The 27,156-nt window shown below is 40.3% G+C and overlaps 1 protein-coding gene and 1 pseudogene across 1 annotated transcript in view; one reads left to right on the forward strand and one right to left on the reverse strand.

Moving 5' to 3' along the window:
• Window positions 1–1,727, reverse strand: part of LOC119505065 — a 46,328-nt pseudogene extending 44,601 nt beyond the window's left edge.
• SH3GL2 (SH3 domain containing GRB2 like 2, endophilin A1) overlaps window positions 1–27,156 on the forward strand; it is a 263,888-nt gene that overhangs the window by 65,852 nt on the left and 170,880 nt on the right. The gene's annotated exons all lie outside the window — the stretch shown is intronic.

The following is a 27,156-nucleotide window of genomic DNA, read 5'->3' on the forward strand; positions in this document are numbered from 1 at the left end:
CCTATGCTGAGTCAATTTGCCATACAATTTCAACAAAATAAATTAATTTTTCTCCCTTCCCAGCACTCTCAGGTATTTGAATGGCAGTGATTTTGTGTATATAACTTACACTATTGGCAGTTCAATTTAATGTCACCAGTAAAAGGTGGCAAGAATAAAGTAGAGGGTTCACCCCTTTATAAATTGTTTTTATTTTGACTTGCTATAAATAATTCTTAAGCACAATTAGTAACAAGAAATAAAGTTTACATCTGTAACAATTGAAAAATAGAATATACAAACAATTAAGACCAAACAATGCTAATGCTACTGGCAGTATGATGTGAAAACCACACGGCAGGCACTACAGTTCAGCTCCTAATGAGAGTGTATTAGTTAGGGTTCTCTTGGGAAACGGAATCAATGAGAGATGTCTCTGATTATCAAATTGTAAAAGTGACTCACGCAACTGTGGGTATGCACGAGTCCAAATTCTGCAGAGCCGTCAACAAACTGTCAACTCCAAGGAAGATGTCCGATGAACTCGGGAAACGAACCGACAACTTCGACGAACTCCTCAGGAAACGAACCGGCAACTTCGACGAACTCCCCAGGAAGTGCTTCACTGGGCAGTTGAAGAAGTGAAGGGTCTCTAACCGTCCAGTTTATAAGCCTTCAACTGATCACCCGGACCAAATCCAGCCAATTGCATTCTCTCATTGTGGAAGGCACGCCCCCTTGATGAGTCATCAGTCAGCTGCAGTCAATTGACTGATGATCCAACAAACCGGCTGATCACCCGGACCAAATCCAGCCAATTGCATTCTCTCATTGTGGAAGGCACACCCCTTGAGGAGTCATCAGTCAGCTGCGGTCAATTGACTGATGATCCAACAAACCAGCCCCTTGGTTTATTAACCAGCCTCAAATATCCTCACAGCAATTGTCAGGCCAGTGCCCGCTTGACCAGACAGCTAGGCCACCTAGCCAAGTTGACACATGAACCCAACCATCACAGTGAGTTAGAAACTCCTCCCGAGTCTTCCGGTCTTCCCGGAACACACCCAACATCGTGCTGGTCACAGTTTTGCTGTTCATTTTCTGTACCCCTTGCATTAACATACACATATGTGCTGCTTCAACCACTACCCCAACTCCAGCAGGTGTCAAGGCTTCTGTGATTGCTACAGCAGTTTGTTTCTTAAGGCGCTCTTGAACTTGTAATCTTCTGTAGATTTCTACAATTCTTGCAAGCTTGCTGAGGCCAAGGACTTGCTTGTTAGGAAGATAACGGATATGGACCTTTCCAACAAATGGAACTAGATGTTCACACATGGAAAACATATCTGTGTCCTTCACAATCACCATTTCATCATGATCTTCATCAAATATAGCATCATTTAGGTTACCTGAGATAGTCTCCTGGTAGCCCTTAGTGAAAAACTGCATGGCCTTGGCCGCCCTCCAGGGTGTCTTGAGCAGCCCTGCTGCTCAGAGTCCTCGCCCAATGAGCACAGGATAGACGAGCAGGCAGCCGTCAGGTTGGGGAGGTTCAGCTCGTTATCCTTGTCTCTGCGGGGCCGCTGGCCCTTCCAGCCTTCTGCGGGCTGAGCGCTCTTGGACTCCGGCCGCGGGGTCTTCTCGGTTGACCGGCTTGGCCCGGGCCCTGGCGGCTCCCGCTCGGGGAACCCATTACTGCACCTGATGCCCCGCCGCTTCGCCGGCGCCCGCACCATGTCCTTCCCCATGGACCTGCCGCTGCTGCCCGGGAGGGACGCTGGCGCGCTCCAGAGGCTGCAACTGAACTTCGCCGGTGGCTGTGAGCAGTAGGCTGCGGCGGAGTCACCTGAGGAAGAGAAGCGACCAGCGTGAGAAACAAACCTAGCCAAGAGCAGCAGCCGGCGGGAGAAGCTCGCAGCCTGCTTTAACTTCTAGCAAAAGTTCTGGGTAGATGTTGTTCAGCTACACAGAGAGTGCATATTGGGGCACTAATTATTAAGGGTTGAAAATCCTGCCAGTTGTCCTTTTGTACATCTTCAGGATGAAGCAAAGCTTGGTGCAGGTTGCCAGCTAAGAATTGATCTAGGATTCAATTCCGTAAGAGAAGCGTTAGTGTTTTTAGAAGTAACCCTCACCTTAGCACAGCATAGTGCAGTATGTAATGCTGACTGTTTATAAGAAAACCATGTTTTAATTAATTTCTAGAAAATTAAATTGTGTTTTTTTCTCTTAATGCCTTCTGTCCATCAGTCTGTATAAAACCTCATCCAAGTTCAGGATGTGGCTTTTGCTGAGGACTTATAGATAAATTGGGATGTTGACCTCTAGAAAACGAGGAACACATGGTATCTGGATAGGAAGGAGCACACTGAGCTAAAGCCAGGAGACCCGGGTTCTAACCTCTGTGCTGCCTTTCATGAAATGTGTGATCTGGGCCTGGTCACAAGGCTCATCTGCCCTCAGATGGTGCAGTTATTAAAGAGGTTGTATTATCTCCAAAATTCCACTGTGATTTAATTCTAATAAATTATCATTATAGCTTCATGATAGAAATGAAATAGTGTTTGTAAGATTCTCTTTCAAAATCATAATATATTCATTAGAGCCAAGCAGCTTGGGTGGTTCTGAAGCCTGGTTGGGGAGAAATGAGATTTAAAGTGTCAAGATACGGACTTTTGGAAGTCCAGTACTACATCCTTGCCATGTTCAGTGAATCCCCTCGTTATATATTCAAAGAGTATATTTATTTTTCATTTATCCAGATTTCACTTTTGATTGATGGTCCAGTGTAAGGGCCTTCTTCTACCTACACCTGTGACCAGGTATCTCAATCCACTGAAGTCCTGTAGCTGTTCATGGCACTGATTTGGATTTTCAGGTGCTTTTGTAAATATTTCTTTCTGTATATATTATGAATTTTCCTGGACCATTGTTTAAAATGTGGTTCCCAGGACACTTGCAATAGAATCACCTGGAGATGCTTAATGAAAGTGCACATTTCTTGTTCGCACCATATTCTTATTGAAGCCGGATCTTTTGGGGTAAGATATAGGAATCCTCATATTTAGAAAGCTCCCCAAGTGACTCTCAGATTTAAACCTGCCTCAGAATCACGGTGTTTTGGAACTGGGGCACTGTTTCTTCAGGGCCTAACACATATCTGAGTTCCATGAATATTTTTTGAGCACATGAATCAGTTCATGAATGGATAGATTTGTGGTAGCTAATTGGAAGGTTATAAAATATATTCACCAGCCCCTTTATATCTAAAGTCTTTGAAATAATTATTGAATGAACAAATGGTGGTAACTAGGTGATGAAGGTCATTTTTTAAATCACAGATTTCTAACATTACTTTTCATTTTACAACAGTCTTCCAAACACAGAATATCTCTTTAAGTGTTAGAGCAGTGAATGAGTATAGATTGAATATTTCTGAGTGCTGCTCTGGTTGTGCACAGGTGTCTTTTCACCTTGTTTTCACATATGCTCTACTCAGCTTCTTTTGTGAGAAGCTTGAAGGAGAGCATGAGCACAGGGTTTGTGTTAAGAGGGTGTTCAAGTGGACTGATTGGGAAGGACAGAAAGTGGTGGCAAAAAGCAAAAGGCTCAGGCACCAGCTCCTTGCTCTTTCTCATTGTTTTAAGAGCTTTGTGGTGGTTACATAACACCAGTGGAGCAGGAAAACCAAAGATTCACTGATTAAAGAATTACTGCTAATTAGCAGTTAAGCTGGAACTCAAATGTTTCCTTGGTATATTGTGTAATGATGATGTAGTCTTAGGGGCTTTCAGTCTCTTTTGGCAGATACAGGGGTAGGAGGTGGGAGGCTGATTCTGGGGCCAAGTCCTGGCTTGCTGCTTGGTGGGCAAGTCAGGGCTGGACCAGTGCTTGTTCTTTCTGTCATGGCCCCTTTCTCCTATAATGACTGTAGACTGTTTAGTACCCTCTAATTGTTTAGGAACTTGGGTATTCAACATACAGATCCAATCAGAATGATGAGAAAGAAAGATAAGTAGCAATTTATGTAATCTGTTGTGATCTTTGCTAACTTTAAAAAGTGCCCAGAACCTATGAATGCAGTGATTGCTTGATACTATAGTTTGAATTTGAGTTATGGCAATAACTTAATCCTTGGAAACTGTTCTGTTAATAAAACAAGCCTAAAAATGTGAAACCTACACTTAATGGCTAGTAATGTGCATGTAGCAGACTCTTTGTTGTTCTCACATTTCACCTAAGTAATTCTATTTTGGCAGTACATTTTGTTTTTGGAAAAATAAAAGACAAAAGATATAATTTTTATTAATTAATTCTTCAGAGGGCAAGATGGATACTATCCATCTCTATCCTCTCTAGAATTCACACTACCTCCCTCTCCACAATTGACATTTATGATGTTCCTAACATAAATAATTTTTTTAGCCCTCTGGGTCTTAGTTTCTCATCTTTAAAATGAGAGTTTTGTATCACAAGTTGATTTTAGAGACCTCTTCCAGCTCTAATAGTTAAGAGTCTGGGTAAGAGGCTGTATTTTCCAAATGGATAATTAGTATAACTAAGGTCACACTTTACTTCCAATATTTTCTATATCTTTACGTACATGGGAGATTTCATTCACCAGTTTCTAACATACCACCTTTCATTTTGTAACACTCATCCAAAAACACAGTTGATCTGTGATAGAGAAGTACTGAGTATTGAATAAGTCTCAGTTCTGCATTGGTATACACAGGTGTCTTGGTCCTTGGATTCACAAACATTCCACTCCCTTTGTGAGACTCTTGAGGGAGAGCATGAGCACAGGGTTTCAGTGTTAGGAGTTTTTTTCTTCTTGTACTGCCTCCATATTCCATCCTCCCACCTACCCCCATTTTCTTGTATTTATTGAGAGCATATTCTTTTAGTTTGGCTGAATTGCTATAGAATGTCTCTAAATGTTAGGTTTAACTTGGAGTTTTAGATATATTATTTGTATTTCAAAGTTGGGCCAACAGTAACTTCACAAATTCCATGAAAACTCCCAATGGTGAATTTATATGCCGTGCCATTCCCCAACTATTGACTAGTTCCCTCTCAGGTTTCAGTGCAGTGATGATGACTGAGGTGAGAGGCAAGGTTTGTGCAGGAGAGTGTAAAGAACCAAAACTCCATGCACACAGGACCTTTGTAACTGTGAAGAGGTCATTGAATGTCTCCTGGCCTTTGTTTGCTCATCAATAAAATAAAAGTTTTGTACTAGGTAAGTGTTGAAATAGATGATCTAATGGTAACGTTGGGTGCTTCAGGCTATTTAAAGCATCTTCTAAGTTGGCAAAGTGAAATTGTACTAACTATAGCTTGAATATAATACTAACATTTTGATTTACAAAATTTGGCAGTCCAAATATGGAATAGAATAGATCCCTGGTTCCACACTGGGCATGCAAGATGGTATGTGGAGGTAGAGGGAAAAAAATAGAACTTAATATTTCTGTTTTTCAAATTTTTTAAAAACTTGGATTTGTATTTTGAATTAATAGGGTATATGTTGTAAAAATATCAGGGGCCTGCATGCTCAAATATTTTGCTGAAAAGGGTTTGCATTCAAAGTTCAGAGACCACTAGAGCAGATTATATTTCTTTTTATCCAGAAGAATGTGTTTTATTAGTATATTCCAACCTCTGATTATTAAACAACAAGACCTCCTGCCTTTACTTGGTAAAGATTAATATGAAAGAGTTGTTTTGGGTTTGTCTAACTCAGCAAACTTATACTGACTACTGTGTCTCAGGGCAAGTTGAAGAGGAATGGGTTTTAAGGATGTGATTCTTGCCTTCCATAGCATATAGTTAAAATAAAAACAGCAGCAGCTTAGGCGTACTGACACCCTCCCTCTCATATCCAGGACTTCATGCTCACCTTGACGTACGAAGCACTTGATGAACTTTGGCTCCTCTAACTGTTCTGCTGTTTCTCTCGCTGCATTTACTGGATTGTATTTTAATGTTTGCTAACCTAACAACATATCTGTAGATGGAAAATATAAAGCCTTTATTTGATGGTAAGTGGTTCCCATGCTGGAGAAAATGAAGCCCTGCCGTGCTGGATGTTCCCAGGGCTGGGGCGACACTGCTGCTGAAGCAGTGCTTCGGAGGTACTAGGGTTAAGTGTTTTGAATTCCACTCCTAAGCATAGTATCATGAGTTTGGTGGGAACTTAAAATGTCCTTTATTTTACCCTACTTTCCACTGTCCTCTGTAAACATGCAACAGGTTTCTATACTTTTTCTGAAGATGAGCTTCTTTTATTTCCCAGTCCATATACCTGGAAGAGACTTTATAAAGCAGAGAGATTGGCTTATTGAGGGCTTTGGGGCTGCTCCTTGCTAGCATGCTCATGATTGCGTTTTTGAAATCAGCTTCAAAACTGTCATTACTTTGTTTTGGTTTTTAAGTTTACCTGATAATTCCTTTTGGGGAATGTTAAAATCTTAACTTTCTTGGCAGAAGAGTCTTCTTTTTAGGGTTGAGAAACTTTTTTAGGGTTGTTTCTGGAAAGACTTAAATAGAACCTGAGGGCAGTCTTAACCACATACAACATTATTTCCTCCATAAATTAATGGTGGAAAATCAATGAAAGCGTTAGTGTAACACTAATTAGTGAATGTCATTTGTTCTAACATTGGCCCAAATTGACTTTGAATTAGGACAGATTATTTTAAAAAATGATCAAATCATAGTTCCAGAAATGTAAAATAAAAGATTACAAATTGTTCTTTGTTATAAAAGCAATCTATCCAAGACAGTAAGGAAAAGTAGTATAAAAATGTCACAATCTCTAACTGTAACACAACTATTTTCAGTTTTTGTATGTTCCCTTCATCTTTGTTCACATAGATACAAATCATTTATTTGAACTAGAGTGATTGTTTTATATTTCTAATTTTTACTTGCTATTTGTATTTCATCACTGTTTTAATTTTTCCATACATTGTATAAAGTAGCACTGTATTGGCTGCATATTGTAACCCTTCTCATTTTGATAGGATTTAGATTGTTTCCAGTTTTTTGACATTATAGATAATGTTGCAGGGAACATGTTTTTGCCTATGGTGTTTTCTTTTATTAGTGTGCCAGTTTGAATGTATTATGTCCTCCCAAACACCATTATCTTTGATGTAGTCTTGTGTGGGCAGACGTTATGAGTGTTGATTAGATTGTAATTCTTTGAGTGTTTCTTTGGAATGCACCCACCCAGCTGTGGTTGATGACTTTGATTGGATAATTTCCATGGATGTGTTGCTCCACCCATTTGGGGTGGGTCTAAGTTGAGTCACTGGAGCCATATAAATGAGCTGACAGACAGGGGGAGCTCAGTGCTTCTTTGGAATGCACCCCACCCAGCTTTGGTTGATGACTCTGATTGGATAATTTCCATGGATGTGTTGTTTCACCCATTCAGGGTGGGTCTAAGTTGAGTCACTGGAGCCATATAAATGAGCTGACGGACAGGGGGAACTCAGTGCAGCTATGAGTGACATTTTGAAGAGGAGCTACAGCCAAGAGGGACACTTTGAAGAAAGCACAGGAGCTGCAGATGAGAGACAGTTTGAAGACGGCCACTGAAAGCAGACTCTTGCTCCGGAGAAGCTCAGAGAGGACAAATACCCCAAGTGCAACTAAGAGTGACATTTTTGAGGAACTACAGCCTAGAGAGGAACGTCCTGGGAGAAAACCATTTTGAAACCAGAACTTTGGAGCAGATGCCAGCCACGTGCCTTCCCAGCTGACAGAGGTTTTCCGGACACCATTGGCCATCCTACAGTGAAGGTACCTGATTGCTGATGTGTTATCTTGGACACTTTATGGCCCTAAGACTGTAACTGTGTAACCAAATAAACCCCCTTTTATAAAAGCCAGTCCATCTCTGGTGTTTTGCATTCTGGCAGCATCAGCAAACTTCCCTAAATTAATGCATTAGCATTACTTCTTTAAATAAAATTCCCAAGAATGGAATTTATGGGTCAGAATTAACTTTCAATACCCCTGATATAATATTCTGTTTTAGATTTTTAGAAATAGTTTTTCTTCTTCCAACCAACCAGAGCACATGACAGGTGAGCTTTTAAGTTTAGTGCTTGGAGAAGTCAGAATTGCACAAGTTAAAATAGCTCCCTGCAGACTAAATGCTCTTAATATATCCTTGTTATTTGGAGTCTTCCTGGAAGTAATTCTGCCAGAGGTTTCTGCTAATTAAATCAAATTGGTCAAGTTTTTTTTTTTTTTAATAGAAAATTGTCTGGAAGAATATGTGGCAGAGAGGTGGAAGAACAAGAACGCTTCTGTGTTCTGCATTTGAATTTTTTTTTTAATTTTATTTTGAAATAAATTCAAAGTTATAGGAGCAGTTGCAAAAACAATACAAACCCCATACACATAACTCCAGCATACCCTGACCCCCTCCCCTGATACCCCAGTCCACCGACTTTAACATGCTGTCACACCACTACATTTTTCCCTCCCTCCCTCCCTATCTATCATCCATCATCTATTGCTCTGTCTTCTGAACATATGAGAGCAAGCTGCACACATCCTTGAACAAACACTATAATTCACATATGCAACTCCCATGAACAAGAACATTGTTTTATGCAATCCCATTAAACACAGCTAAGAAGTACACGAGATTCAACATTGATACAAAGCTTACATTCTTTATTTCCTTTTTTTTGTTTCCTTATGTCTCAACTGTGTCCCTTTGAGCCTCCTGTCCTCCATCCTCAGATCCCATCCAGGGTCATCCTTGCCATTCAATTGTCATCTATTTAGACTGTCTTTTTTTTTTTTTTAATTCAATTGTGGAATTGCCTAAATCTTCCCATTCCACTCCCTCCCTAGCCTTCCATTAGTGGGATTAATCACATTTAGAATGTTGTAATGCTATCTCCTTCCCACTGTCCATTACTAGAAATTTCCCTTCACCTCAGACAGCAGCCCTACACTCATTTCTTAACTCCCCATTGCCCCTTCCCCCATTTCTCTTAACCCATACTCTACTTTTCATCTCTGTGGTCATATTCTCTGATAATTTCTTTGTGTTTACTGTGGGGCTTGAAATTCACCTCTTAAATCCATAACAGTCTTGTTTTTCTTTGATACCAACTTAACTTCAATAGGACACATAAACTATGTTCCTATACTCCTCCATTCCCCCACCTTTATATAGTTCTTTGTCAAAAATTACATATTTTACATTGAGTTCAAAACCACTGATTTGTCATTAGAGTTTGTGTATTTTATATCATGTAGGAAGTAAATAGTGGAGTTACAATTCAAAAATTATTGACTTCTATTTGTATTCCATTGTGGTCAGAGAATGTGCTCTGAATATATTCATTTTTTTTTTTTTTTTTTAAATTTATTGAGGGTTGTTTTATGTCCCAGCAGATGGTCAATTCTGGAGAAAGATCCGTGATCACTATAGAAAAATGAGTGTCCTGGTGATTTGGGATGTAAGGTTCTATATATGTCTGTTAAAATTCTCTATATCTCTTTCTCGTTTCTTTGTTTCTCTGTCGGTGGGCCTCTCTTTAGTATCTGAAGTAGGGCAGGTCTTTTATTGGCAAACTCTTTCAGCATTTGTTTGTGAAAAATTTAAGCTCTCCCTCAGATTTGAAGGAGAGTTTTGCCGGATAAAGAATTCTTGGTTGGAAATTTTTCTTTCTCAGAATTTTAAATATGTCATGCCACACTGCCTTCTTGCCTCCATGGTGGCCGCTGAGTAGTCACAACTTAGTGTTGTTTCCTTTGTATGTGGTGAAGTGCTTTTCTCTTGCTGCTTTCAGAACTTGCTCCTTCTCTTCAGTATTTGACAGTGTGATCAGAATATGTCTTGGAGTGGGTTTATTTGGATTTATTCTATTTGGAGTTCACTGGGCATTTATGCTTTGTGTATTTATATTGTGTAGAAGGTTGGGGAAGTTTTCCCCAACAATTTCTTTGAATACTCTTACTAGAGCTTTATCCTTCTCTTCCCCTTCTGGGACACAAATGAGTCTTAAATTTGGACATTTTATTTTATCTATCGTATCCCTGAGATCCTTTTCGATTTTTTTCCCCATTCTTTCTTTTGATCTTTCATTTTCTTTTCTGTGGACTTCTAGGACACTGAGTTGTTGTTCACCTTCCTCTAATTTTGTATTAGGAGTATCCAGAGTCTTTTTAATTTGGCCAACGGTTTCTTTTATTTCCGTTAAGATCTTCTGTTTTTTTATTTACTCTTGCAATTTCTTCTTTATGGTCTTCTAGGGTCTTCTTTATGTCCCTTAAATCCTGTGCCATGGTCTTCTTCATGTCCTTTATATCCTTTGCCATGTTTTCATTCCTCGATTGTAGTTCTTTGATTAATTGTGTCTCTTCTGATATTTTGATTTGGGTGTTTGGGTTTGGGTTCTCCATATCATCTGGTTTTATCATATGCATTAAGATTTTCTGTTGTTTTTGGCCTCTTGGCATTTGCTTTGCTTGATAGGGTTCTTTCAGGTTGTAAAAAAAAATACCAGTCTAATTTTTCAGAAATACAAGTGGGTGGCGTACACTTTCTCAAACTGACCAGCAGATGGTGTCTACGAGTCACCTATACCCCTCAAGTCAGTTCTCCTCAACTTTGTCTTCGTGGTGTGTGGGGAAATGATTCTTGTGGGATTCAGTTGGTGAACTCCGTTTGGGTGTGTTTTTGGAGCTGTCCGCCCTGTATGTGGGGCATGTGTCTGGGTGGTTAGGGAGGCAGGGTAGCTTTAATATTCAAACCTCCCAGGTGTTCCCGGAGATTCAAGGCTGTTGCAAGAGTCTAAGCCTTCATTTCAGTTTTGCCCCAGGTTTTCTCTGTCACTGACCCACAAACCACTGGCATTGACGTAGCGTCCCTGGGTTTTCCAAGCAGGCCCCCCCTTCTCAGCTGTGATCTTCCAGGACCTCTGCTGAGGGAAGGCTGTGCTATGTCTCAAGTGCGCGCTGTCCCCCAAGGGAAGCCCTGGGCTGCCTGGCCGTGCAGGGGCGCTCTCAGCCTGATGCAAAGATGGCTGAATGGGGCGTCTCAACACCCCTCCCCCTTTTCACACAGTTCCTTCTTCCCAGCTCCGGGACGACTGGTGAGGCTCTGGGCTGTGGGCACGGCCCCGGGCAGGAGTGTCTCCAGGCTGCTGGGGAGCCAGCTGCAAGCAGCAGGCTTTCTTTCTCCTTTTGGCTCTCCCCTCTGCTCCCCTGGCCCTGAGTGGGCTGTTCTCCACGCCAGACACTGAGAGGTTGGCTCAGCCCACTCCTGCCGTGCTTCACTGCGTGGTTCCCACCATTGCAACTGCAGCTGCTCCTGGGTTTTTCCCATTTTTTTTTTTTTTTAAAAGAACCAGTCCGTCTCCAAATGCCAACCCCTGGCTTCTCCACCCTGTGGCACGGCCACAGGTCTTTCAGCTGGCTTACTCATTCGTTTCAGAATGCAGACTCCCGGTTGCACCAAGTGCATGGCCCCTGTGGTTTTAGCAGACCTTGTCCAGCTGGTGCATCGCTGAAACCGGTATTCTGGGTCACCTTCTGGTTTTTATCTAGTATTTTTCATGGAGGTGTTTTTTTGCCCTGTCTCACCTAGCCGCCATCTTAGGTTCTCCCTGGTTAAGTTTATATTAAGGTGGTGGCTGGTTGTGGGGTTTTAGTCCTTGATATAGATTGTTGGAAAAATGGTTTCAATAAAAAGGAAGGATGTTAGCCTGAGGACAAAGGTAGTTTGGAGTTTTGCAGAAGGGCTGCCAGTGCTAACCAGCTATTAGTTGGAGCTTGCCAGCTCCCCCTTTTCTCTCTCCTGGGCCAGTCCCATTGGACTTTTTTTTTTTTTTTTTTTTAATCATCATTTTATTGAGATATATTCACATACCACGCAGTCATACAAAACAAATTGTACTTTCGATTGTTTACAGTACCATTACATAGTTGTACATTCATCACCTAAATCAATCCCTGACACCTTCATTAGCACACACACAAAAATAACAAGAATAATAATTAGAGTGAAAAAGAGCAATTGAAGTAAAAAAGAACACTAGGTACCTTTGTCTGTTTGTTTGCTTCCCCTACTTTTCTACACATCCATCCATAAACTAGACAAAGTGGAGTTTAGTCCTTATGGCATTCCCAATCCCACTGTCACCCCTCATAAGCTACATTTTTATACAACTGTCTTCGAGATTCATGGGTTCTGGGTTGTAGTTTAATAGTTTCAGGTATCCACCACCAGCTACCCCAATTCTTTAGAACCTAAAAAAGGTTGTCTAAAGTGTGCGTAAGAGTGCCCACCAGAGTGATCTCTCGGCTCGTTTTGGAATCTCTCTGCCACTGAAGCTTATTTCATTTCCTTTCACATCCCCCTTTTGGTCAAGAAGATGTTCTCCATCCCACGATGCCGGGTCTACATTCCTCCCCGGGAGTCATATTCCACGTTGCCAGGGAGATTCACTTCCCTGGGTGTCTGATCCCACGTAGTGGGGAGGGCAGTGATTTCACCTTTCAAGTTGGCTTAGCCAGAGAGAGAGGGCCACATCTGAGCAACAAAGAGGCATTCAGGAGGAGACTCTTAGGCACAAATACAGGGAGGCCTAGCCTCTCCTTTGCAGCAACCGTCTTCCCAAGGGTAAAACTTATGGTAGAGGGCTCAACCCATCAAACCACCAGTCCCCTATGTCTGTGGTCATGTTAGCAACCATGGAGGTGGGGTAGGCGAATACCCCTGCATTCTCCACAGGCTCCTCAAGGGGGCACTACATCTTTTTTTTTTTTTTTTTCCTTGTTTGTCTTTTTTCTTTTTTTTAACTTTCCCTTCTTTTTTCAAATCAACTGTATGAAAAAAAAAGTTAAAAAGAAAACAAACATACAATAAAAGAACATTTCAAAGAGACCATAGCAAGGGAGTAAGAAAAAGACAACTAACCTAAGATAACTGCTTAACTTCCAACATGTTCCTACTTTACCCCAAGAAAGTTACATAATATAGCAACATTTCAGTGAACTTGTTCCTACTACATCCATCAGAAATTAACAGACCATAGTCATTTCTGGGCATCCCCAGAACGTTAAATAGCTTATCTGTTCTTCTTGGATTATTGTTCCCCCTTCCTTAATTGCTCTCTACTGCTAGTTCCCCTACATTCTACATTATAAACCATTTGTTTTACATTTTTCAAAGTTCACATTAGTGGTAGCATATAATATTTCTCTTTTTGTGCCTGGCTTATTTCGCTCAGCATTATGTCTTCAAGGTTCATCCATGTTGTCATATGTTTCACCAGATCGTTCCTTCTTACTGCCGCGTAGTATTCCATCGTGTGTATATACCACATTTTATTTATCCACTCATCTGTTGAAGGACATTTGGGTTGTTTCCATCTCTTGGCAATTGTGAATAATGCTGCTATGAACATTGGCGTGCAGATATCTGTTCGTGTCACTGCTTTCCGATCTTCCGGGTATATACTGAGAAGTGCAATCGCTGGATCGAATGGTAGCTCTATATCTAGTTTTCTAAGGAACTGCCAGACTGACTTCCAGAGTGGCTGAACCATTATACAGTCCCACCAACAATGAATAAGAGTTCCAATTTCTCCACATCCCCTCCAGCATTTGTAGTTTCCTGTTTGTTTAATGGCAGCCATTCTAACCGGTGTTAGATGGTATCTCATTGTGGTCTTAATTTGCATCTCTCTAATAGCTAGTGAAGCTGAACATTTTTTCATGTGTTTCTTGGCCATTTGTATTTCCTCTTCAGAGAACTGTCTTTTCATATCTTTTGCCCATTTTATAATTGGGCTGTCTGTACTATTGTCATTGAGTTGTAGGATTTCTTTGTATATGCAAGATATCAGTCTTTTGTCAGATACATGGTTTCCAAAAATTTTTTCCCATTGAGTTGGCTGCCTCTTTACCTTTTTGAGAAATTCCTTTGAGGTGCAGAAACTTCTAAGCTTGAGGAGTTCCCATTTATCTATTTTCTCTTTTGTTGCTTGTGCTTTGGGTGTAAAGTCTAGGAAGTGGCCTCCTAATACAAGGTCTTGAAGATGTTTTCCTACATTATCTTCTAGGAGTTTTATGGTACTTTCTTTTATATTGAGATCTTTGGTCCATTTTGAGTTAATTTTTGTGTAGGGGGTGAGGTAGGGGTCCTCTTTCATTCTTTTGGATATGGATATCCAACTCTCCCAGCCCCATTTGTTGAAAAGACCATTATGGCTCAGTTCGGTGACTTTGGGGGCCTTATCAAAGATCAGTCGGCCATAGATCTGAGGGTCTATCTCTGAATTCTCAATTCGATTCCATTGATCTATATGTCTATCTTTGTGCCAGTACCATGCTGTTTTGGCAACTGTGGCTTTATAATAAGCTTCAAAGTCAGGGAGTGTAAGTCCTCCCACTTCGTTTTTCTTTTTAGAGTGTCTTTAGCAATTCGAGGCATCTTCCCTTTCCAAATAAATTTGATAACTAGCTTTTCCAAGTCTGCAAAGTAGGTTGTTGGAATTTTGATTGGGATTGCATTGAATCTGTAGATGAGTTTGGGTAGAATTGACATCTTAATGACATTTAGCCTTCCTATCCATGAACATGGAATATTTTTCCATCTTTTAAGGTCCCCTTCTATTTCTTTTAGTAGAGTTAGGTAGTTTCTTTGTATAGGTCTTTTACATCTTTGGTTAAGTTTATTCCTAGGTACTTGATTTTTTTAGTTGCTATTGAAAATGGTATCTTTTTCTTGAGTGTCTCTTCAGTTTGTTCATTTCTAGCATATAGAAACATTACTGACTTATGTGCATTAATCTTGTATCCCGCTACTTTGCTAAATTTGTTTATTAGCTCTAGTAGGTGTATCGTTGATTTCTCAGGGTTTTCTAGATATAAGATCATATCATCTGCAAACAATGACAGTTTTACTTCTTCTTTTCCAATTTGGATGCCTTTTATTTCTTTGTCTTGCCGGATTGCCCTGGCTAGCACTTCCAGCACAATGTTGAATAACAGTGGTGACAGCGGGCATCCTTGTCTTGTTCCTGATCTTAGAGGGAAGGCTTTCAGTCTCTCACCATTGAGTACTATGCTGGCTGTGGGTTTTTCATATATGCTCTTTATCATGTTGAGGAAGTTTCCTTCAATTCCTACCTTTTGAAGTGTTTTTATCAAAAAGGGATGTTGGATTTTGTCAAATGCTTTTTCAGCATCTATTGAGATGATCATTTGATTTTTCCCTTTCGAGTTTTTAATGTGTTGTAATACATTGATTGTTTTTCTTATGTTGAACCATCCTTGCATGCCTGGAATGAACCCCACTTGGTCATGGTGTATGATTTTTTTAATGTGTCTTTGGATTCGATGTGCAAGTATTTTGTTGAGGATTTTTGCATCTATATTCATTAGGGAGATTGGCCGGTAGTTTTCCTTTTTTGTAGCATCTTTGCCTGGTTTTGGTATTAGATTGATGTTAGCTTCATAAAATGAGTTAGGTAGTGTTCCATTTTTTTCAATGTTTTGAAAGAGTTTGAGTAAGATTGGTGTCAGTTCTTTCTTGAAAGTTTGGTAGAATTCCCCTGTGAAGCCATCTGGCCCTGGGCATTTATTTGTGGGAAGATTTTTGATGACTGATTGGATCTCTTTGCTTGTGATGGGTTGGTTGAGGTCTTCTATTTCTTCTCTGGTCAGTCTAGGTTGTTCATATGTTTCCAGGAAATTGTCCATTTCTTCTACATTATCCAGTTTGTTGCCATACAGTTGTTCATAATATCCTCTTACAATTTTTTTAATTTCTTCAGGATCTGCAGTTATGTCACCTTTTTCATTCATTATTTTGTTTATATGGGTCTTCTCTCTTTTTGATTTTGTCAGTCTAGCTAGGGGCTTGTCAATCTTGTTGATCTTCTCAAAGAACCAACTTTTGGTGATATTTATCCTTTCTATTGTTTTTTTGTTCTCTATGTCATTTATTTCTGCTTTAATCCTTGTTATTTCTTTTCTTGTACTTGGTTTAGGATTGGTTTGCTGTTCATTTTCTAGCTTCTTCAGTTGATCCATTAGTTCTTTGATTTTGGCTCTTTCTTCCTTTTTAATATATGCGTTTAGTGCTATAAATTTCCCCCTTAGCACTGCTTTTGCTGCATCCCATAGGTTTTGGTATGTTGTGTTCTCATTTTCATTCGTCTCTATATATTTAGCAATTTCTCTTGCTATTTCTTCTTTAACCCACTGATTGTTTAGGAGTGTGTTGTTTAACCTCCAGGTATTTGTGAATTTTCTAAGTCTCTGATGGTTATTGACTTCTAATTGTATTCCATTGTGGTCAGAGAATGTGCTTTGAATAATTTCAATCTTTTTAAATTTATTGAGGCTTGTTTTATGTCCCAGCATATGATCTATTCTGGAGAAAGTTCCGTGAGCACTAGAAAAGTATGTGTATCCTGGTGATTTGGGATGTAATGTCCTGTAGATGTCTGTTAAATCTAATTCATTTATCAGATTGTTTAGGTTTTCAGTTTCCTTATTGGTCTTCTGTCTGGTTGATCTATCTATAGGAGAGAGTGATGTGTTGAAGTCTCCCACAATTATTGTGGAAACATCAATTGCTTCCTTTAGTTTTGCCAATGTTTCTCTCATGTATTTTGTGGCACCTTGATTGGGTGCATAGACATTTACGATTGTTATTTCTTCTTGCTGAATTGCCCCTTTTATTAGTATGTAGTGGCCTTCTTTGTCTCTCAAAACATCCCTGCATTTGAAGTCTATTTTATCTGAGATTAATATTGCTACACCTGCTTTCTTTTGGCTGTAGCTTGCATGAAATATTTTTTTCCATCCTTTCACTTTCAGTTTCTTTGTGTCCCTGTGTCTAAGATGAGTCTCTTGTATGCAAGATATTGATGGTTCATTTTTTTTGATCCATTCTGCGAATCTATATCTTTTAATTGGGGAGTTTAATCCATTTACATTCAACGTTAAAACCGTGAAGGCATTTCTTGAATCGGCCATCTTAACCTTTGGATTATGTTTGCCATATTTTTCCCTCTCTCTATTAATATCCTTTATTGTACCCATACCGAATCTCTTTAGTACTGAACCTTTCTCCAAGTCTCTCTGTCCTGTCTTTGTTTCTCTGTCTGTAGGGCTCCCTTTAGTATCTCCAGTAGGGCAGGTCTCTTGTTAGCAAATTCTCTCAGCATTTGTTTGTCTGTGAAAAATTTAAGCTCTCCCTCAAATTTGAAGGAGAGCTTTGCTGGATAAAGTATTCTTGGCTGGAAATTCCTCTCACTCAGAATTTTAAATATATCGTGCCACTGCCTTCTCGCCTCCATGGTGGCTGCTGAGTAGTCACTACTTAGTCTTATGCTGTTTCCTTTGTATGTGGTGAATTGCTTTTCTCTTGCTGCTTTCAGAACTTGCTCCTTCTCTTCTATGTTTGACAGTGTGATCAGTATATGTCTCGGAGTGGGTTTTTTTGGATTTATTCTATTTGGAGTTCGCTGAGCATTTATGATTTGTGTATTTATGTTGTTTAGAAGATTTGGGAAGTTTTCCCCAACAATTTCTTTGAATACTCTTCCTAGACCTTTACCCTTTTCCCCTTCTGGGACACCAATGAGTCTTATATTCGGACGTTTCATATTATCTATCATATCCCTGAGGTCCATTTCGAGTTTTTCAATTTTTTTCCCCATTCTTTCTTTTATGCTTTCATTTTCCATTCTGTCATCTTCCAGGTCACTGATTCGTTGTTCAACTTCCTCTAGTCTTGTACTATGAGTGTCCAGAATCTTTTTAATTTGGTCAACAGTTTCTTTAATTTCCATAAGATCATCCATTTTTTTATTTAGTCTTGCAATGTCTTCTTTATGCTCTTCTAGGGTCTTCTTGATTTCCTTCATATCCCGTACTATGGTCTCATTGTTCATCTTTAGTTCTTTGAGTAGCTGCTCTAGGTGTGTCTCTTCTGGTCTTTTGATTTGGGTGCTTGGGCTTGGGTTATCCATATCGTCTGGTTTTTTCATTTGCTTTATAATTTTCTGTTGTTTTTGGCCTCGTGGCATTTGCTGAACTTGATAGGGTTCTTTTAGGGTTTGTAGACCAGTTGAAGTCCTTATCTCTAATTTATCAGATCTACAGCTTCGTGGAGTACACTTTCTCTAACGAACCAGCAGGTGGCGTCCACGAGCCACCTGTTCTCCACAAGCCAGATCTCCCCTGCTTAGCCTTTTTGGTGAGTGGGGGAGTGAGTCTTGTGGGGCCCAATTGGTGTACCAAGCTTGCGTGTGTAGTTGGTGTTGCCTGCCCTGTATGTGGGGCGTGTTTCTGGGCAGTCGGGGAGGGGGGGTGGCCCTAACAATCAAATCTCCCTGATGATCCTAGAGTTTTAAAGCTACTGCAATAGTCTAATCCTTCAGTTCAGTCCTGCCACAGTTTGTCTCTGCCACTGACCCACAAGTCTTTGGTATTGGCGTATGGCTCCTGAGACTTGCAAGTGGGCCCCTCTTCCAGGCTGTGCACCCCGGGTCCTCTGTTGAGGGATGACTGTGCTATGTCACAGGTGAGTGCCGTCCCCCCAGGGCGGTTCTGGGCTGCTGGGCTGTGTTGGGAGTCTCCCAGTCTGCTCAAATGATGGCTGAATGGGGCTCTGTTAATTCACACTGCTCCCCCTTCCCAGCTCTGGGACATTCAGCTGAGGTTGCAGGGAAGGCTAATGTCCACGCCCAGTTTTGTGGTGTGTGCCTGTTATTTGAAGCACTTCTGTCACACTGGGTTGTCTGGGGCAGCTCTGGGCTATGGGGCTGGCGATGGGCAGGAGTGTTTCCTGTCCACCAGGATGGTGGCTGTGAGCGGACACCCCCCTTTTCTTGGGAAGTTGTGTTGTTTAGTGAATTTTCTCAGCCACTGGATTATTGCCTTTTGTCTCAGAGCTCTCTTAGTTCTGCTCTTGACTTGACGTGCCCAAATTTCAATTCTTTGAAGCTTTCTGTATTGAGCTTCTTAGAGTAATTGTTTTAGAAAAAGCAAAAAGGATTTAAAAAAAAAAAAAAAAAAAAGGCCCTCCTCAGAGATCTAATGGGTTATTGAAATGCTAATAGACAAAGCAACCAGGGCCATTAAGGAAAGGTGCACAGGGCAGAGAGATCAGCCTTGCTTCGGGATTTGCATATGCGCCTCAAGGCCTGATCTCCGCCCTTCCCCTTTCTGTGTTCACCAGAACTCCAAAAATCCTCTGCTTTTATTTTGGAGTTTTTCGTGTTGTTTTTTTTTCTATGCCTGTCTCCTCTCTGCTGGGCTGGCTGCTCTCAGAGTCTCTGGTGTCTGGTCTCAGTCTATCTATGGTTGGAGTTTGAATCAGTAGAATGAGTTTCCGATAAGAGCAGCCACTGCAATTCTCCCTTCTCCTTCCTGGAGCTGACAGCCCCTCCTCCCCCGGGACTGAGCCTGGCAGGGAGGGGCGCGGGTCCCCTGGCCGCAAAAACTTACAGATTTCGCTGATCTCAGCAGTTCCACGTTTTCATGAGTGTTGTATGAAGTATGCCCAAAGACAGATTGCTCTGTGGTGTCCAGTCCACGCAGTTCCTGGCTTTTTACCTACTTTCCTGGAGGAGTAACTAAAACATACAGCTCACCAGTCTGCCATCTTGCCCCGCCTCCGCCCATTGGACTTTGACATTGCTTCCCACTGACTGCCACGAGAGGCTTTTCAGCCCCTTCTGTTGTAGGCCTTACCTCTCAAGTGGGTGTTGTTCTTGGTGGATTGGGGTGGGGGGGGCAACTGGACCATCTGGGACCTTTGAACCATGGGAGAATGTCAGTGGGGTAGTACTCTGTGGTGAATCTGTGTGCCAGTCCTGCCTGGCAGGAATAGAGTATTTATCTCCTTATGTCACTTAATGTATTCCCCTGGTGTAGGAAAGCACTGCTGCGAATGGCTGCATTGCCACCAGTGACATTAGAGTCTCCTGAGAAATTAAGTAAGCGTAGAGGTAACTGTTAAAAATGTTGTGTTAAATGATATGTTAGTTTCTAGGCTGCTAAAATAAATATACAAAGGGTTGCTTAACAAAAGGAATGTATTGGCTAATGGTTTCCGAGGCTGGAAGGCTTGCTTCCTCCCAGGGCGGGTATCTTCTGAATGGCTGGCAATCTTTGGGGATCCTTGGCTTTTCTGTCACATGGCAGTGCACATGGCAGTATCTTCTCTTTGTACTTCCGGATTCCATTGACTTCCAGCTTCTGACTGCTCTCTGTGACTTCTTTCTCTGTAAGAACTCCAGTAGTAGGATTAAAACCCATTCTGATTCAGTAGGGCCCTACCCTAATTGAAGTAACCTTATCAAAAGGTTCTATTCACAGTGGGTTCACACCCACAGGAATGGATCAATAATAAGGACATGTTTTTTCTCTCCAAACCATCAGAAAAGATAAAGCAGAATACAAAATGGTCTAGATACTGTGCAAATATCCTAAAATCTTTGCATATGGTCAAAATAATGCAGGAAAATATAAGTACCTGTAATAGGGTTTGGTGAGATTAGGGAACATTTCTTTCTCTCCCCCCACTCCCACCTTGTGTCTTAGTGTATAAGCACATTTTCAGTAGAGTTTTGAAGTTATTTTTGCAAATTATACATATTGGATTTTAAGGTCTGTGTAATGAAGTTGAATAAAGAAAATTTGTTCTTCTGGTTAAACTCTTGGGAAATGGAGAGGTAAACAGCAGCTTTTTGCCTGTGTACCTTCTGGATCTGAAATGAATACTTCTGCCCTTTTTGCTGTATGTACATGTGAATGTATTCTAAGATCTTTCTGGGGAGGAAGTATGTCTTTGGTTAAAGGAAATTGTCTGAATACCCAAATCCCTTCAGGAAGCCAAAGGAAAGTTTTGGGGTATCTAAATTTGCCTTCAGTAACCCTTGGCTATGCGTTCTGCACATTCTGCATCTCCATGATTCATCTCTTTCATTACTGGTTATCTCTTCTTGCTCACAAATACCCTCATCCCAGTTCTGAACAACCTGTATGAGACAATGGAGCATAGAGGTAAAGAGTGCTGATTCTGGACTCAAAATGCCCAAGTTTGAGTTCTGGTGGTAAGAATTTGTTTACTCTAAGATTGTTTCCATCTGTACAGTAGAGACCACAATAGTACTCCTCCTCTGAGATTTTTGTGAGAATTACATTAGTTAATATTATGAAGCCCTGAGCACAGTGTCTGATGTATAGTACTCAAGTGTAGTTATGACTGGTTATGTCTATGATAAATCCTCTAAGGTAGTTGAATATTTTGCTCATTATCAATTATATCAGTCAGGGTTCTCCAGAAAAACAGAAATGGATTTATGTTTGTGTGTGAGTTTTATTAACACCCAGAGTCCATAGGGCAAGCTGGAGGCTAGGCATTTTGGTAAGAGTTATGTTGAAGTCTTGAGTCTGGATTCCTGAGACTGGAAACTGTGGAGGGAATGGAGATATCGTCTTGAGGCAATTTCCCCCTCTCCCAACAGTCAGTTCTTTCTATTTAAAGTCTCCAACTGCTCGGATGAGGATCACCTACATTATCAAGGGTAATCTCTTTTCCTTGAAGTCAACTGATGGTAGATGCTGATCCCGTCTGTAAACTGTCTCCACAGTAACATCTAAGCCAGTGCTTGAACAAACAACTGGACACATAACCAAGCCAGGGTGACACATAAAATTAACCTGCATACCCATATACCCTTTTTCATTGCAGAAAATCAGAAGTACAGAAAAGCACAAAGAAGAAAGTAAACATAACCATTAATTCCACAATAGTTTTTGCTCTTTAAGTCTTCTCTGATGAGGAAATGAAAGGCTTTGGCCATTCAAGGAAGAAAAAATATCTTTACATGGGGGTGTTTCTAGCAGCCCTGAAATAGATCCCTCTGCTCTACTTATGCCTAGTATAATGCTAGGCATATTGTCACTCAGAAGAGACTTGGCTTCAAGTCTTGGTTCTGCTACTAATGTTTGTGATTTGGGAAAATTATTAGGCCTTTCTTGGGCCTCTTTTTTTCTAGCTAAAATCCAAGGTTAGGCTATATTTCATTCTTTCTCTTCTTACCTTTGTTTTGGTTAGGCTTGTGGTTTGTTTAGGACCTTTTTTCTTCTCCAGTGAAAGTGTAACCAGTGCCCAGCTGACAACAGTGCCAGGCAGAACTCTGATCCAGGTTTGGAGCTCTCGCTGCAGACAGAATTCAGAGGCAAAAGGGGCCAGTAGAAATAAGTAGTAAAGTTTTTTAAAGAAAAAGAGAAAGAAGATACACTGTAGAGATAGTGTGGGCATGTTCAGGGAGAAGTATGCATTGAGTGGGAGCGGGTTGGCTTGTTACATAGGAAAGTTTTGCTGGTGGCAGGTTTCCATAGTAACCTTTGAACACTAGGGGCTTACAAGGTTTGTATTAACCATGGTTGGCATTAACTAGGTATCTTCTTTGTTCTAGAAGGAGGTAGCTATCAGGACTTGTGGCTTTCTGTCACATACCCAAAATTTGTCTATGGCAGATGTGTAACAATCTTTATGACCCCATGCTTTTTGTCATTAACTAAGAGTTTGCTTTGGGCCCATGATTTTACAAGCTTTTTTGGTTTGGGGAGGCTTCAGAGCTTTGGGGGAAATTTTGGCTTCATGGAGTCTGCAGGTGAAGCTTGCAGATCTGCTTTGACTGTTTCAAAGCTGAATAAGAAGACCAGGGAACACAGCCTTGATGCTGTATTCTATCCTGCCTCAAAAGGAGCAGAGAAGATGACATTGGACACTTAACCAGTTAACAAATTTTGAGCACCAAGTAGATTCTAGGTATTCTTCTAGGCACTGGGAATTACAGAACTTAACAATACAGACATCCTCTGGGCTTCTTGGAGCTTGCAGCAAATATTTTCATGTCATGGTATGATGCATGCCTCTTTGGGGAAGCACAGGATCCAATGCAAGTACTTATTTTAATTCTCTAATTGGTATGAAGTAGAATAAGAGAAGGGTGGTATACAGTGACAGGGACATAAGACTCTGAGCCAGGAGGCCTGAATTTGAACTGCTGCATCTTCAAAAGCTTGACTTAATTCAGTAATCATGTAAGTTCCTAAAACATGGCTAGCACCTGCCTCCTGGGAACAGGGATTGACAGTTCCTTCTCTCAAGAGCACTTAGTGGAGCCAGGAAGGCAGTTGCACGTTGTGAAGGGAGGTCCAGGGTGCCATCAGTGTACACAACAGGGACTCCATCTGTCTGGGGTTATCCCTTTGGGATGTCTCTTGGAGTCAGCTGTGATGCCACTGGAAACATAGGGTCAGGAGAGAATGAGTAGGTCACTTTAGGCCTTCTGAGGGTTTCTTGGTCCAGAATGGAGTTGAAGAGTAGTGCTAGGAGCTTTGGAAGGATGGATGCCACACAAAGAATGGCAGTTGCTGTTTTCTCTAGCTGCCAGGGTTTATTTTTTATTTTTATAGCCAGGTGATGGCAGCAAGTAACCAAGAGGTCCTGAATGCGGTGGGTAAAGCTGTGTGTGGGCACATGACCTTCCAAACCATTCAAGCACAATGACACTGAAGCTTTACTCCCTTAGCACATCGTTTGGCTGTCTTATCTCTTGTCAACTTGCTATGCTTTTCATGGAATATTAACTGGGGTTGGATCTCTGGTGTGTGGGCAAGTACACACACTCTTATGTGCAGGTGCCTATGTATAGAATGTTAATGATGCAGTTTTAAAAAAATAATAGTCCCTTAAAAAGAAGGAGTTAGTACATGAACACCATGAATTGAGGAGCCTAAACTGTATTTTATTGCTGTATTTCCAAGTCCCAGCCCAGAGCTAAGGGCTGAATGGAAGTGTTAAATAATGGGTAGATGGCCTATGTCATGAACAACCTGCTTACCCTGTCTGGAATCCCCAAAATTTATCTCACACCCAAACTCCTTCTATCTTTCCAGATTATGTTTTCTTTTCCTTTCAACTAAACCATCTGTGTAAAGAAACCTTACATTGTAAGATAGCATTGTACAGCCTGAATCCATCATTCTATTTGCCATGTTAATCGTAACTGCAAAATACTTTTTTTTACTACTGGAATCATGTCATGATACAACTTCCAGTAGTTCAGCTGTCTTTATAAGTGAAAGGAAATTAGTTATCAGTTTCTTTTGGTCCAGGAAGACAGTTTCCCCAATGTGCAGATTTTACTAGTGGTAGAATTAACCCTTACCCTTATGTTAAGTCAAATATTTATCATATACTGGAAAACAATTTAAAGTGGACATTTAGTTCAAATATTGTTTCTCTTGTGTCCACTGAACTGGCACTAGTTACCTTTTCCTTGCATAGTCTTTAAAGCCAAAACCAAAATTAAGGCCATCTGTCTCTGTTTATTGTTGAGAAAATGCATGCACTTCTCTTCCTGGGTGGTGTTCTTTGTGGTTTTAAATTCATAATTATTCTAGTATGTTGGAACACGAGGGTAAAGGTGGTCTTCAGGCACTTTATACATGTGACTGTGTTGACAATTGCTAAATTTTATTCCATTTGCTTATAGTGCAATACCTGCTTTAACTTGCTGATTTGCCTCGAAGGAAGAGGAATTAGAAAGATGAACTTGGTGCATGAAGTATTTATTGTTTGAATGGTCTCTCTTTAGTAGGTTTGTCTTCTGAGAAGAATGGAAGTTGTTGGGTAGAGCTTTCAGTAAATTGTGGCATTTTAGCTATATAGCTTTTGGACATCAGCATAAACACTTAGCAGTTGATTCACGTAATGTTACATTTTAACCCATCACTTAAAGCCCTATCACAACTTGAGCCACTAATGAAGTTTAGTACTTGAATAAATGTTGCTGGTAAATAGAGAATGGTTGGGATAGGCCCATCAGAAGACAGGCAACCCAATTAAAACATGGGCAAAATATTTGAATAGACATGGTGTAAAAGAAGATATGTAAATGGCCAATAAGCACATGAAAAAATGTTCACCATCAGTAGTTATCAGAGAAACGCATATTGAAACCACAAGGAGATACCACTTCATAGCCACTGGGATGGCTCACGTTAAAAAAGGCTGTTAGTACCAAATGCGTGTGAGGATGTGGAAAAACAGGGACCCTTATTTGTTGCTGGTGGAAATGCAAATTGGGAAACAGTATGGCAGTATCTTATAAAGTTAAACATAATTTGCCAAACCCAAAACAATAATTACTATATGATTACATTTATATGAATTTCTAAAAATTCATATAAATGAAGTAGTGATAGAAAGCAGTTCAGTGATAGAAAGCAGAAGTAGTGATAGAAAGTGATAGAAAGCAGAAATAGTGATAGAAAGCAGTTCAGTGACTGTGTAGGCTAGAGCTTGGGAGATTGGTATTGACTGTAAAGGGCTATGTTATAGATTGAATCATGTCCCCGACAAAGACACGTACAAGACCTAATCTCCTGTCCTGTGGACGTGAAATCATTTGTAAATAGAATCTTCAAAGATCCTATTAGTTAAGATGAGAATAAACTCAGTCAATGTAGGCCTTAATTCAATATGAGTAGATTCCTTATAAGCAGAGGAAATTTGGATGCAGTAGCAGTAGGAGACAGAAGGAGATGAATGGCCATGTGATGGAGGTAGAGATTGAGTTATGTATTGCCAGCAAGCCACCACCACATGCTGGGCTGGTGAGAAAGCATGGCCCCGCCAGCACCTTGATTTTGGACTTCTAACCTCCAAATCTGTGAGTCAATAAATTACTGTTGTTTAAGCCAATCAATCTGTGATACTTTGTTACAGCAGCCCTGGCTAACTAAGGGCATAAGGAAACTTTTTAGGGTGATGGAATTACTATATACTGTTTGGGGGGGAGGTTACAAGGCTGTATACAATTATTAAAATTAATCAAATGGTACAATTAAAATGAGTGAATTTAATTTATTGTACTTGTAATTTATTAGTGACTTTATAAATTATACCTCAGTAAAGCTAAAATAATCTGAACAAAAATAACCTCTGCCAGTTTGTTTCTACCAATGAAGCATTCATGACATTTCTTAATTAAATATGGTAATAAAGTATTATACTTCTAAGCACTTCATACTCTTATTCTTTTGCTAATCATTATATGGCTAGAGTATTTGGGAAGAGGTTACTTTCCTCCCTCTCTCCCTCCCTCTCTCCCTCTGTTTGTTCCTTCCTTCCTTCCACCTACCTACCTACCTACCTACCTACCTACCTACCTTATTAATCCAATTCATAGGCCCTTTATTTCCAAGCATATTATTTCTACTTACTATTAAAAGACTGGTTAGGTTTATGGGGCACATATTCTGTTTTGAAGTAGAGAGCTTGTACTTCACAATTTTAAGGAATACCAACAATATTTGAATTCATTTTAAAGTCCCGTTCTTACCTGGTTTTCTCAGAACTCTGAAACAAGCAGAGTGATGCTCACCTTGTCAGGCTGTTGTGACAGAAACTGAGACCATCTAGGTCAGCTGCAGCCCTGGGCACCGGCCAAGGCAGGTCCTCAGGAGGACTGGAGGCTTCTTTACTGTGCTCCCGATAAAACTTCTGACAGTGTTCTGTTAGCCAAGGCCTGGGGATGTTTTGAAGTGTTTATTTGGAATTTTTGAAATGCTTAGCTACTGTGACTATTTCATTTACTTACTGTTAGTGTCTTCAAAATGAAGCCTGTATTATACAGAAACTCAGATGAGTATTTACACATCATTTAGACCTAATAAACTATTTTTTTCTTTTAACTCATTGCCTAATGTAGCATAATAGTTAATAGCATAGTATTTTAACTTAGTTGAATTCTAGGGAAAAATATAAGTGGAGAAAAGCTTGCCTTTAGAGATTGTCTAAATTTATATATAAATTCTAAGTAGAATTATGGAATTGAATTTAGATATAGAATCTTTATAAACCTTTTGATTATATCAAAGTTGAAAATTTCTGTGTTTTCTTTTTACCTGCATGAATTCCTTTTTAAAGTGATTATCATTATGCTTTGATAAATGGGCCTTTTTTGGGGGTAGATGCTGATTATTTTATCAGTTTCCCTCTCTGAGCTGAGTATTACTTTTCAGCCTTCTAATCTCAGTATTCAGTGTTTCCACACATATAGCTCTTCTATTTACTCTGAAGTTATGCCA

The sequence above is a fragment of the Choloepus didactylus genome, chromosome 10, assembly GCF_015220235.1.
Source record: "Choloepus didactylus isolate mChoDid1 chromosome 10, mChoDid1.pri, whole genome shotgun sequence".
NCBI classification, from domain to species: Eukaryota; Metazoa; Chordata; class Mammalia; order Pilosa; family Megalonychidae; genus Choloepus; species Choloepus didactylus.